This window comes from Orcinus orca, chromosome 18 (genome assembly GCF_937001465.1).
Source record: "Orcinus orca chromosome 18, mOrcOrc1.1, whole genome shotgun sequence".
Lineage (NCBI taxonomy): Eukaryota > Metazoa > Chordata > Mammalia > Artiodactyla > Delphinidae > Orcinus > Orcinus orca.
Window position 1 is genome coordinate 69,640,612 of NC_064576.1, and position 12,404 is coordinate 69,653,015.

The 12,404-nt window shown below is 36.2% G+C and overlaps 1 protein-coding gene and 1 pseudogene across 7 annotated transcripts in view; one reads left to right on the forward strand and one right to left on the reverse strand.

The window, feature by feature from the left end:
• The window catches only part of PDS5B (PDS5 cohesin associated factor B), a 197,241-nt gene that overhangs the window by 155,069 nt on the left and 29,768 nt on the right, over window positions 1–12,404 (reverse strand). The window lies entirely within an intron of this gene.
• Window positions 11,246–12,017, forward strand: LOC101276049 (40S ribosomal protein S6-like; annotated as a pseudogene).

Genomic DNA, 12,404 nt, shown 5'->3' on the forward strand with positions numbered 1-12,404 from the left:
AATATATAGACCAATATTCCTGATCAATATAGAGATGCAAAAATTCTCAACAATATATTAGCAACCAAATTCAAGAATACATGCAAAGGCGTATTACACCATGAGCAAGTGGGATTTATCCCTGGTATGCAAAGAATGATTTAATGTATTTACATCAATAAGTGTAATACATCACATCAATAAAATAAAGGGCAAAAATCACATGATCATCTCAATATTTGCAGAAAAATTACTGACAAAATGCAAAATTCTTTCATGAGGAAACCCCCCAACATACTGGGTATGGAAGGACTATACCTCAATATAAAGGCCATATAGTCAATGGAGAGAAATTGAAAGTGTTTCCCATAAGATCCAGAACAAGACAAGGATGTCCACTCTCACCACTCCTAATCAGTATATTACCAGAAGTACCAGCTAAAACAGTTGCACAACACCAACAAATAAAAGGCATCCAAATTAGAAACAAAGTAAAACTGCTGCTATTTGCTGATATGATCTTACACATGGAATCCCAAAAAAAAAAAAACAAAAACAAAAAAACTGCTGGAATTAGTCAACAATTTCAGTAAAGTGCAGAATACAAAATCAACATACAGAAATCAGTTGCAGTCCTTTACACTAATGATGGAGCATTTGAAAAAGAAAGAAAACTAGGTTACCATAGCATCAAAAATAATAAAATATTTACAAATGAATTAAACCAAGGAAGTGAAAGGTCTGTATAATGAAAACCGCAAGACTGCTAAAAGAAATTAAAGACATAGATAAATGGAAAGATATCCCACACTCATGAAACAAAAGAACATCGTTAAAATGGCCACACTAACCAAAGCTATCTACAGTTTCAACACAATCCCCATCAAATAAAAGGCCATTCTTCATAGGAATAGAGGAAATAATCCTAAAATTTATGGGACCCACAAAAGATCCCAAAAAGCCAAAGCAATTCTGAGAAAAAAAGAACAAAGCCAGAGATATCACACTTCCAGATTTCAAAGTATACCACAAGCCATAGTAATAAAGACAGTATGATACAAGCACAAAAATAGACACATCAGCCAATGAATAAGGAGCCCAGAATTAAATCCCAGCACATAAGGTCAACAGATATTCACCAAGGGAGCTGAAAATACCCAACAAGGAAAGAACAGTCTCTTCAACAAATGATGGTGGGAAAACTGGAGAAATACATGCAGAACAAAGAAACTGGACCTCAATCTAACACCACTCACAAAAATTAACTCAAAGTGGATCAAAGACAAACACAAGACCTGATACCATTTAACTTCTAGAAGAAAATGTAGGGATGAAGCTCACCTGGTTTTGGCAATGAATTTTTAGACTTCACCAAAAACAGCAAAAGCAAAAATCAACAAATGGGACTACATCAAACTCAAAAGCTTCTGCACAGCAAAAGAAACAGCAAAATCAAAAAACGTACAGAGAGAAAATTTACCCAAACCATATATTGGATAATGAGTTAATATACAAAATATAAAGAACTTAACAACAAAAAATCCAATTAAAAAATGGGCAGAAGAAATAGACATTTTCCCAAAAAGAACATCAAAATGGCCAACAGGCATATGAAGAGATGCTTGACATCACACTAATCATCAGGGAAATACAAATCAACACCACAATGATATATCCCCTCACACATGTTAGCATGGCCATCACCAAGAAGACATGAGACAACAAGTGCTGGCAAAGATGTGGTGAAAAGGGAACTCTTATAAATTGTTGGTGGGAATGTAAATTGGTCCAAGCACTATGGAAAACAACATGGTTGTTCAATAAAAACAACATGGCTGTTCCTCAAAAAAAATAAAAATAGATCTACCATACAATCCAGCAATTACACTTCTAAGTATATACTCAAAGGAAATAAAATCAGGATTTTGACGAAATTCATGCACTTTCATGTTTATCACAGTATTATTCACAATAACCAGGATATTGAAAAACCCCAAAGGCCATCAATGGATAAATGGATAAAATAGAGGTGGTATATATACACAAAGGAATATTATTCAACCATGAGAAAGGAGGTTATCCCGCCATTGCGAAAACATGGATGGAACTTGAGCACATTACGCTAAGTGAGGTAAATCAGGGAAAGACATGTTATCACTTATAAGTGGAATCCAAAAAGTTAAACATATAAAAAACACAGTAACATGGTGGTTGCCAGGGGATGCATGGGGTAGAAAGAATGGGGGATAAGACTAATGGTGTTCAGGGGTACAAACTTGTAACAAGTAGTAAATAAGCCATATAGATCTATGCACAGAATAATATAGACAATAATGTTGTACTATAATTATGCAATGTGATTAGTACCACTACTTCAGCAATCATATTACAGTATATGAATGTATCAAAGTAATATGCTGTACACCTCAGACTTACACAATGTTACATATCAAGTTTATTCAATTAAAAGAAACTTTAATAAAAAAGGAAGAAAAAGAAATGGATTGTGGTAAAATAAAAATAAATCTTTAAAAAGAAATAAAAGCAAGCAAAGAAAAGGGAAAGGTTGGGCAAACAGAAAATGGAAACTACAAGAAAAAGAAAAGTGGGTACCTACATTATTATCAGACCAAACAGATTTTAAAACATAAAGAGTTATAAGACATCATCATAAAGAAGCCATCACAAAATAATTAAAATCGTGTAATCACCAGGAAGGTAATTTTAAATTTATATGAACTATTAAATGACATTAAAATACAGCAAAAATTGATAAAACCACAGGGATAAACGTATATATATCCATGAACAGAGTACAAAGAGTTTTAACACCTTTTCCACTACTGACATACACTAGAAAAATTAACAAAGATATAGAAAACTTAAGATAATTAACAAGCTTGACTTGTTGGTCATTTATAGAACCCTGCACCCTTACACATTCTTCTCAAGCACAATATATAACACTTAGAAAAATTAAGCACGATCTGGCATACAACAAATTCAAAAGAATCCAAATCTCACCGACCACATCATTCTGACTAAAATGTCATCAATCAGTAGAAAACAAAAAGATAAATATGTCCATGTGTTAGGAAATGTAAAAACACACAAATAATAATTATAACAGAGATGTAAGAAAAAATAGATACAAAACTTGTAGTAATTAGGGAAAGTAGTATAGAAAGGAAAATTGAGAGCCTTTTATGTTTATACTGAAAAGAAAAAACCGGTTAAAATAAAGTTAAGCATGAAACCTAAGGAGCCAGGAAAAGAAAATAAGAATAAAACAAAAATGAACCCAAAGAATAGAGGAAAAAAATAATAAAGAGCAGAAATTAATTAGGAGAATACATCTAAACAGCCAAAAATTGGCAAATTTCTGATAAGGCTGATCAAGAATAGAAACTTTTAAAATTAACATTAGGAATAAAAAAAGAATGTAACTACAGACATTAGTATGGGTATTAAAAGCATGATAAAGAATACTTTAAGCCAAGGATTGGCAAAGTTTTTCTTAAAAGACTAGACAATAAATGCTTTTGGCTTATGGCTCATACCTTATTTCCTAACTGCACTTACATCACTAAAGCAATCACAGACAATATGAATGCGTGTGGCTGTATTCCAATAAAACTTTATTTACAAAAAGAGGCAGGCAGCCCATGGGCAATAGTTTGCTGACCCCTGCTTTATGCCAATAAATCTGGCAACTCAGGTGATATAATTTCCTAGAAAAACAACATAAATAACAAAACCTTATTCTAGAAGAAATTTAAAAATCTAAATATACCAGTAATCATTAAAGAAACTGAAAACTGAAATCTTCCCACAAACGAAACATCAGGCTTAATGAGCTGTTTCAAATTTTCAAAGAACAGAATGGTTCCATCTTATACAAAAGCTTCCAGAAAACAGACACAGAGAGAATATTTTCCATCTTTCTGTGAAACTAATAAAACTCTGACATGAAAATCAAAAAATACTACAAAGACTCATAAGCAAACATACATACATGGATTAACCACATAACTCCAGCAACGTATCTTAAAAGACAGCTATATCACAGCACTGCTCAACAGAACTTCCTGCAATGGAAACGCTCTATAATTTGCACTGTCCAATATCATAGCTGCTAGCTACAATTAACACTTGAAATGTGGTTGGTATGCCTAAGAAACTGGATTTTAATTTTGCTTAATTCTCATTAAAATTAAACTGCCACATGGGGCTAGTGGCTTCTATATTGGACAGTGTAGCTATCTTATGACCAACTTGGGTTTATCCTAATAATGCAAGGTTGGTTTATAACCAGAAAAATCTATCAACATCATCTACCACACCAACACACTGAAGGAAGAAAGAAAACTATCTCAACACATGCAGAAATCAATGCCCATTTGCTAAATATACAAGAAAAGAAAATACGCTTACCTAAATAAAGGTTAGCTACCAAAAACCAACAACGAACATCATTCTTAATGGTGAAACGTATCAAGTATTCCCTCTAAAGCCAAAAAATAATAATAATTCCACTATCACTACTGCTCTTTAGTATTTACCAGAAGATTCTAGCTAGTACACTAAGAAAAGGAAATCAGTGTATAAGGATTAGAAAGAAACTACAGTCTCATTATTTGCAGGTGATATAATTTGCTATGTAGAAACTCATAAACAGCAAAATATTGGGAAACAAAAAGCTTAATAAGGTAGGCAGATTAGTATGCAAAAATCTACTGCATTTCCATACACCAGCCAAAGCAACTGAAAATGTAAAATTAAAAGAAAATTTCAAGGTACATTTTAAAGCTCTAACCAAACATGTTTAAGACCTATATGATGAAAAACTAACACCTTACTAAAAAACATTATATAAAATCTAAATGCTTACAAAGATATACTATGTTTATATCATAAAGACAGCAATTCTCCCCGAAGTATCTTATAGATAAATAAGTCAACAGAGCACCTGAAAGACCTTAGCACCAGATTTTAAAATTATTCAGATGTGCAAAAAGCTAAAACACACATGAAAAATGAAGTGGGGAGGAATTTGCCCTAACAGAAAGCATAAGTTATTACAGTGAGGACAGACATAGACCATGGAACAGAAATGAGTCTAAAAATAGACCTACACACATATGGTAACTTGATTGTGATAGAGTTAGTTTTGCAGATCAATGCAGAAAAGATGGACTCTTTAACAAAGGAATCTGAATATTCATAAAGGAAAAAATGGATTTCAATCCCTACCCCACTACTGATGAAAAAAAACAAAAGCATACCCAGTGAAATGAAATGAAAGACAAAGGTTTAAAACAAGAGACATTTTTTATTACCCAAGTCTGGAAAGATTTCTTAAACCAAACTAAATATAAATAAAAAGATAAACCATGAAATAAAAGATTAATAACCTTTACTACATTAAAATTAATATCTCAATATGGGAGAAGGTATTTACAACTCAACTTTTTTTTAAAGTTAGTAACCAGAATATACACACGTACAAATAGGGAAGAAACACACAACCAAACAGAAAAAAAGTGTCACTATCAGGTGCATTACAAAAGACGAATAAATATCCATTAAACGTTTGACAAGTTGTCCCCTCTCCTTTGTAATGAGAAAAATAAAAATTAAGACCACAATAAGGAAGGATTTTCACACAATGAATTAGCAAAAATTGAAACAGGTAATAACACCATTATTAAACCAGATGCTAGCAACGGAAATGAAACTGCCACAGTTGGTTTAAACTACTCTTATTTAACCCTTGTGGTTCACTAGGGACCAGCCTCCTCCCAAGCACATGTAACAAACCTGAGCTCCATTTGCAAGAAAGAAGCTAACCACACTGTTTGCCACATTGGTCCCTTCCTTTCAGATATTTGTATCTCTTACTTATCTCATATTTTCACAGTCAAGATACCCAAAACAATGTGGGTATGTGCCTGCCTCCCCTACAACCATTACACTCCTCTTTGATAATGTAGCTGCAATGAATTTAGGGTAGCAGTAATATCTAACTCCATTAAATAGGCCCTAACTGCCCTAGATAATCAGAATAACTCCATCTCCCTAAAGAGTAAATACATGGTTTACAGTAAAACAGATTTAAGCTGATGGGGATATGCCAATTCTCCAAGCCAGAGGTACTGATACACAGGTGGTTCAACCATAGATCAGGAATTTGTTTTAGCTGAGACAAATAATAAATATGCACATGAGGGATTCCCTGGTGGCGCAGTGGTTGAGAGTCCGCCTGCCGATGCAGGGGACATGGGTTCGTGCCCCGGTCCGGGAAGATCCCACATGCCGCGGAACGGCTAGGCCCATAAGCCATGGCCACTGAGCCTGCGCGTCCGGAGCCTGTGCTCCGCAACGGGAGAGGCCACAGCAGTGAGAGGCCCGCGTACCGCGAAAAAAAAAAAAATTCACATGATTTCACTTCTCACTAATGTACAATCTCTCTCTTGCAAATGAGTTCTCTCTGCAAAGGCTGTCAACATCAGAGAATCTATTAATGAATGAATTATATTGACAGGCAAAAGAAAAAAAAAGCACAAGACCATCTAAATTAAACTACTCCCTATTCCTGATTTATATAAATCTCTCTTAGAACAAATCAGGAAAAGAGGAGAGATTCTTTAATATAATGAACAGTACCTTTCAGAAGTAAAGAGCAAATAATTAAACTTAGTTACAAAACACGAGAGCATTTCCACTTAGACAAGTGCAAGATAAGAGTGCTCACAGGGACTTCCCTAGTGGTGCAGTGGTTAAGAATCCGTCTGCCAATGCCCTGGTCCGGGAAGATCCCACATGCTGCAGAGCAACTAAGCCCTTGGGCGCCACTACTAATGAGCCCTCGCGCCACAACCACTGAAGCCCGCGTGCCTAGAGCCCGTGCTCCGCAACGAGAAGCCACCACAATGAGAAGCCCGTACACCGCAACGAAGAGTAGCCCCCACTCGCCGCAACTAGAGAAAGCCTGCGCGAAGTAACAAACACCCAACGCAGCCAAAATTAAATTAATTAATTAATTAAAAAAAAAAAAAAGAGTGCTCACAGTATCCATTTGGATTCGTGAAGTGTCAAGGAACAAAATTTCCTAGTCCAACTACATTCAACATCAAAAAAGAGTTTATTGTCTTGGGGAAATAAACAGTAATCCCAAAGTAGAGAAGGCTTTCGGTATGGTTCCATTACTGCTTTTGACTCTAATTCTATCCCATGTCCTTGACTCTGTCTTCTCCACATGCCAGTTTGAACCCCAAGATACCAGGCAATGGCAACATGGGCTACATTTTTTTTTAATATATTTACATGCAGAGACGAGTGTGACAGAAAAGTATGTAAAATTACATGTCCTACAACAGTAAAGTTAAGCAATTTTTGGTATAAACATACAAAACTAAACGTGATGATGCAATTTATGTGCTGACCCAGACCAAAGTCCAAAATACATCATTAAATTGAAAAGGCAAAACAATACAAATAGCATGACCTCCATTTGTATTTTTCAAATATAAATTTTAAATAAAAAAAGTAATTGCCAGTTCTAGCTTAGCACTTTGAAATATTTCTAGAACTCAAGATGTAACTACTAAGGAAGTCTTTGGCTGCAGGCAAGTACATTACGACAATAGTATTTTGAAAACAAAAGGCTACTTCTAGATTGCCAAATTATTGTATTTACTACATAGTAAATGAAAGAATAAAACTAACATTCATTGAGCATCTATTTGCCAGGAACTACATAAATTACTTTTACGTATTCAATACTTGGTGTTACTCATCTTTCTAGCAACCCTGAAATATATGAGGTTCATGCTTATAAAGGATTAATAGAAGCAACATGTCCATAGCCCACAGGTCATAACTCTTGTAATTGACAAAGCTGGAATTCAATTCCAAATTTAATTCCAATAGAATATTATTCAGCCATTAAATGAAAGAAGGAAATCCTGCCATTTGCAACAACACAGATGGAACTGGAGGGCATTATGCTAAGTGAAATAAGTCAGAGAGAGAAAGACAAATACTGTACGATCTCACTTATATGTGGAATCTAAACAAAACAAAAAACTGAATTCACAGATAGAGAGAACAAATTACATTGGTGGCTGCCAGAGCTGGAGGGTGAGGTGGGCAAAATGGGTGAACGTGGTCAAAAAGTACAAACTTCCAGTTATAAGATAAGTCATGGGGATGTAAGTGCAGCATGGTGACTATAATTAATAATACTGCATTGTATATTTGAAATTTGCTAAGAGAGTAAATCTTAAAAAGTTCTTTCCAGGGCTTCCCTGGTGGCGCAGTAGTTGAGAGTCCACCTGCCGATGCAGGGGACACGGGCTCATGCCCTGGTCCAGGAAGATCCCACATGCCGCGAGCAGCTGGGCCCGTGAGCCATGGCCGCTGAGGCTGCGTGTCCGGAGCCTGTGCTCCGCAACGGGAGAGGCCACAACAGTGAGAGACCCGCGTACCACAAAAAAAAAAAAAAAAAAGTTATTTCCATAAAAAAAAAAATGTGTAGGTGTGGTGATAGATGTTAACTATAACTAGACTTATTGTGGTGATCATTTCACAATATATACAAATACCAAATCATTATGTTGTACACCTGAAACTAATATGGTATATATCAATCATATCTCAAGTTTTTAAACATTTTTTTAAAGATTTTTTTAATGTGGACCATTTTTAAAGTCTTTATTGAATTTGTTACAATATTGCTTCTGTTTTATGTTTTGTTCTTTTGGCTGCAAGGTATGTGGGATCCTAGCTCCCTGACCAGGGATTGGACCTGCACCCCCTGCACTGTAAGGCAAAGTCCCAACCACTGGACCGCCAGGGAAGTCTCAATTTTTTAAACATTTTAACTTTACTAAGTAGCCCTTATCGTCCATTAATTCCCCATATATTTAACTTTCCACAGTTTGCCACCCTTTGAAACTCAATGTCCTTTTCCTTCATCTTGTCAGTTCTCTAAAAATGCATTGCTCTTTTGTCAGTCTAATTTGTAGGGTCCCAGCCAATGAATTTAGGATGGATAGAGGAAACAGATTTTTTCCTCCTATACAAGAAATTAGTAAAAGTCAGATTTTTATTCACGTATGTATGTAGAGGAGTTCACAGAAAACTGTGACTCAAGGAGACATTTAAAATCTGAGGCTTATATGGCATCTTAATAGGAGATGGGCATTGATAGGAAAACAAATGACTTTTTGAAAAGATAAATGGGCCCTGACAAGAACAAATGGGAGACAGGGAAGTTTTGTGACAATGTCTGTTTAGGTGTGGTGTGGAGACTTCTCATCTCCAGTGATAAGAGTCAGTCTTCCATGGCTGCTCCAGGAAGGGTATTTATGACAATTGAGTTCTTTGGGGAAGCTATGCTTTTAGGCAGATAAGAGATTTCAGGAACTCAAATGCCTTCTTCTCAAAATAATTTTTATGCCATGATAGCTTATTCTGGACCCCTTTAAGTGTCAAGACTATAGCAACAGAGGAGAGAGACTGGGCTCAACTCTGAATACAACAAGGATAAGTGGGGATTTATATAACAAAAACAAAAAACGTTCGCGCTTCAAAGGGTAACATCAAGAAAGTGTAACAGCTACCAACAGAATGAGAGAAAATTTATGTAAATCATATACGTATCTGCTAAGGGGCTTGTATCTAGAGTATACAAAGAACTATCACAACTCAATTTTAAAATGGACAAAGGATCTGAATAGTTTTCCAAAGATACACAAGTGGTTAATACATACATGAAAAGTTGCTCAACATCATTAACCATCAGGAAATGCAAATCAAAACCACAATGAGATACCAGCTCACACCCACTAGGATGGCTATAATCAAAAAGACAGACAATAACAAGTGTGGGCAAAGATGTAGAGAAATTAAAACCTTCATACACTGATGGCAGGAATGTAAAATGGTGCTGTAGCTTTGGCTTTTCCTCAGTTAAACCAAGTTAACATATGATCCAGCAGAAATAAAAACATGTCTGCACATAAACTTTTACACGAATGCTCATTATAGTATTACTCATAATAGCTAAAGTGAAAACAACCCAAATACCCATCAACTAATGAATGGATAAAATATAGTCTAGCCATATAATGGAATATTTGGCAATAACAAGAAATGAAGTACTGACATATACCGCAACACAGATGAACTTTGGCAACATTAAGTTAAAGACACCAATTACAAGGGACCAAATATTAAATGATTCCACTAATATGAAATGTACAGAATAGGCAGATCTATAGAGACAGAAAGCAGATTAGTGGTTGCAGAGGGGAGGGGAAGGGAGATGAGACGTTAGGGGGTGTTGGCTAAAAGGTGTGGGTTTCTTTGCGGGATAATGAAATATTCTAAAATTGACTGTGGTAACAGATGCACGACTCTAAATATACTAAACCACTGAGCTGTACACTAAAGTAGTGAACTGTATTGTATGTGAATTATATCCAAAAAAGGATGTTTAAAAACACCAATGGGGGGCTTCCCTGGTGGCGCAGTGGTTGAGAGTCCGCCTGCCGATGCAGGGGACATGGGTTCGTGCCCCGGTCTGGGAAGATCCCACATGCCGCGGAGCGGCTGGGCCCGTGAGCCATGGCCGCTGAGCCTGCGCGTCCGGAGCCTGTGCTCCGCAACGGGAGAGGCCACAGCAGTGAGAGGCCCGCGTACCGCAAAAAGAAAAAAAAAAAAAAAAACACCAATGGGATAAAAGCTATAATAAATCATATACCAATCCAGGGAAGAATCAGGAGTCTGAAAGTATGTAGTAGGGATAAGGAAACCTTCCCTGAAAAATCACACGAGCTAAATCTTTAAAAAGATGTGCAAAGTGTGCCAACAGAACAAACATACGCAGAGGATTTCACGTGAAATTAAAAGCACACGCAGATGCACAGACATGTAAGAGAATATAACAGTCCTGGATGATTTCACACAGCAGAAGTCAGAAATTCTGTTGCAAAGTAACTAAAAATTCTGCTGGAGAGGGAAGCAGAGACAGATTCATCAAGAGCCCTGAACGCTCAACTTTATTTTTTCTTGCAAGCAATGTGAAGTTAACATTTTAACCAAACGAATAAAATCATCAAATGTTTTTTACATAAACTATCTTGACAGTCCCTGGAGAATGGATTGGGAAAAGGTAAGAACGGAGTTAAGAGACTGATTAGGAGGCTTCTAAACTAATTTAAGAAAAAAATGATGAGCTCTTTTTTTGCAGAAACTCAGAGCTGGTCAGCTGCTTCAGGATGAAACTGAACATCTCTTTCCCAGCCACTAGATGCCAGAAACTCACTGAAGTGGACGATGAATGCAAACTTTGTACCTTTTATGAGAAGCGTATGGCCACAGAAGTTGCTGCTAATGCTCTGGGTAAAGAATGGAAGTGTTATGCGGTCAGAATCATTGGTGGGAATGACAAACAAGGTTTCCCATGAATCAAGGTGTCTTCACCCATGGCTGTGTCCATCTGCTACTAAGGGGCAGTCCTGTTACAGACCAAGGACGACTGGAGAAAGAAAGTGCAAATCTGTTCAGGGTTGCATTGTGGACACCAGTCTAAGTGCTTTCAACTTGGTCATTATTTAAAAAAAAAAAAAAAAAAAAAGGGAGAGAAGGATATTCCTGAAGTCACTGATACTACTGCGCCTCGCCGACTTGGGACCAAAATCGCTAAAATTCACAAACTTTTCAATCTCTCTAGAGAAGATCATGTCCACCAGTGTGTTGTGAGAAAGCCCCTAAACAAAGAGGGTAAGTAACCTAAGACCAAGGCACACAAGATTCAGTGTTTGTTATTCCACGTGTTCTGCAACACAAACATCAGCATATTGCTCTGAAGGAACAGTGTACCAAGAAAAATAAAGAAAGGCTGCAGAATATGCTAAACCTCTGGCCAAGAGAATGAAGGAGGCCAAAGAAAAATGCCAGGAAGAGACTACCAAGAAAGGGAGGCTGTCCTCTCTGAAAGCTTCTACCTCTGAGTCCAGTCAAAAATAAGATGTTCTAAGAGTAACAAATAAATAAGGTCAGATACAAAAAAAAAAAAAAGAGAAGAATTTGCACTAAACCAAAAGCAATAAGCATAAAGGAAAAGAGTGTGAGAGATAACAGAAATAGTAAATTTAATAACTGGAGAGAGAAAAATGAAAAACCAATTAAGTAATGAAACTTAGGAGTGAGGTCAAACTTCAGATGTTGATTTGAGAGTAACCAACATTAAACAGAAGCCACAGAAATGAATGACATTGTGCAAGAAAAGCTCAGAAAAGGAGAAAAAAAACAAAGTACCATGGAATAGTTTTTCCTCAAATTGAAATGTCCCCATATAACCAAATCACATCAGTAAAATCCATAATTACTCTATTAGGAAACTAACCGTAAAGATT